The sequence below is a fragment of the Budorcas taxicolor genome, chromosome 2, assembly GCF_023091745.1.
Source record: "Budorcas taxicolor isolate Tak-1 chromosome 2, Takin1.1, whole genome shotgun sequence".
NCBI lineage: Eukaryota > Metazoa > Chordata > Mammalia > Artiodactyla > Bovidae > Budorcas > Budorcas taxicolor.
The window spans coordinates 122,682,428-122,684,586 of NC_068911.1; the positions used below are offsets into that span (position 1 = coordinate 122,682,428).

A 2,159-nucleotide genomic window follows, 5' to 3' on the forward strand; every position below is an offset into this window, starting at 1 on the left:
GCTTCCCCACTCATACAGAGTGGGTATTACTGTTGTTCCTCCCACCTTTAGCCACAAGCACCTGTGTAGCTTTATCTGGGTGGCATTTTTAGTGACATCACTTTTATGAACACGTTGAAACCTCACCACTAACTTGGGTGATGGACACCGATACCTCTAAGATCACACAACTGACGAAGATGGAGCTGGGATTCAGGTGAGCCAGAGCAGTCTGGCTCCAGACAGTGACTTCCAAAGAGGAAATGAAGCTGGAAGAACCCATGGATGCAGCCTTCCCTGCAGCCTACCCAGGTGTTCGATGATAATATCCCCGAGAAAAATTGAGCCCCTCAGATCAGGTAACTAGTCAGAATGAAGAAAATCAGTCTTAAGATCTTCTGGAAATCTTTCAGCTTGAGTAAGAGCAAAGAAGATTCAGAATTCATGGTCGTATAACAGCCAGCACAAGCCAGCAACTTCAGGAAAGAGGAGTCCTTGTTTGGGAGCTGCTACAGGAAGGAGATGGCTGGCTGTGATCTCCACGGTGAAGATGAAATGGGCAAGAATCGACCCAAGAGCGAGAGCCTCATGGGCACACTGAAAAGACTGCTGAGCGCCAAGCAGAGGCCAAGGGCAAGGGTGGCATGGAGCTGGGGCGCTCTCGTTGTCGTCGGCGCCCCTGGTGTTCAAGGATGTGCAGTCGCTGAAGCCCATGCACTCCATATTGCTGTGCAGCCATCACTACAGCCCCATGCCCTGGCCGTTGCACCCCACTTCCACGGAGGAAATGTGCATCCGGATGGAGTTGCAGGTCAAGGCGCCAGCCTGCACAAGGAATTCAGTGACCTCCGCCAGGCCGACCCTGTGTGTCCGGAGCTTGTGGACCCACTTGGGAGCTCCGTGTCCCATTCTGGGGACCTGTGCCTCTGCCTGGGTAAACACGTGCCAGTCTTCCTTGGACTGGTGGCTCGGGACCACATCCAGTACACTGTGCCTTTGGATGGCTCCTCCCCGTTGGAGGTCTCTGCCGCCCCACCCCCAGCGGCCGGGGACCCCTTCCCCTACCACCAGCATGAGGACTACAAGCATCCGGCCCACCGGGACCTTGTCGTGGCCCCCAAGCTCTTCACCCACTAGCCGGTGGGCAGCTTGCTGATGGGCACCACGGGGGTCTTGCTGCAGACCTTGAGGGTGGGCCCGGGTGGGCCCCTAACCGCCCCCACTCGCCCCTTTCCCCGCCCCCAACCCAGCCCAGAGAAACACACACACACACCACTACTACCTCCCCTGCAGACTGATCTGAGACAAAGGAACTTTACCAAGCTGACCTTCCCGGAAGCCCACGTGGCTGAGAGCATGTGCGGCCACTTGAATTTTGATCCCAGCTCGGCCCCCAGGGTGGCCAGGGTATATGACTGGGTGCAAAGCAGTAGCCCCATGGTGATGACCAGCCTGATGGAGGAGCTCAAGAAGCTGGCCAAGCAGGGCTGGTACTGGAGACCCATCACAAGCTGGGAGGTGGTGGGCAAGCTGGTCAACACACCTGATGGCTCCTTCCTGGTGAGGGAGAGCTCCGACGACCACTACCTGCTCAGCGTGAGCTTCCGCACCCACCGCAGGACCCTCCACACCATAATGGAACACACCAATGGCAGGTTTAGCTTCTGTGAACAGCTCGGACATAGAGGGACACACGTCCATCGTGGACCTGATTGAGCACTCCGTTAGGGACTCGGAGAACAGGGCCTTCTGATAGGCTCGTGACTGCCAGGCTGCGCCGCCTACCCAGTGCGGCTCAGCAACCTGGTGTCACGCTTCCTACAGGTGCGCTCACTGCAGTACTTGTGCCGATTCGTCATCGGCCAGTACACCTGGATAGACCTGATCCTGACACTGCCCCTGTCCAACAAAATGAAGGATTACTTACAGGAAAAGCACTACTGAGAGAGAACCGCAACCTAGCATCTTGCACTTTGGGAGTAAGAAAGAGAGACTGAGATACAGTTTACAGACTTCATCGCTATCAGAATCTTTTGCTGCCATACTATTATTTTAGTTTTATGTGGAAAAGAGTATCCAGTTCGTTTAGGGGTGGGGAACAGTCCGCGAGGTGTCTTGGGTTTATTTTGGTTCTTTAAAAACGGAAGTCTTGAGGTTTGAGGAAGTGTGAAGTGTTTTTC

General features: G+C 55.0%; 1 pseudogene; it reads left to right on the forward strand.

Annotated features, from left to right (window-relative positions):
• The first annotated feature begins 351 nt into the window (after window positions 1-351).
• LOC128043825 (suppressor of cytokine signaling 6-like) lies at window positions 352-1,923 on the forward strand (annotated as a pseudogene).
• The last annotated feature ends 236 nt before the right edge of the window (window positions 1,924-2,159 follow it).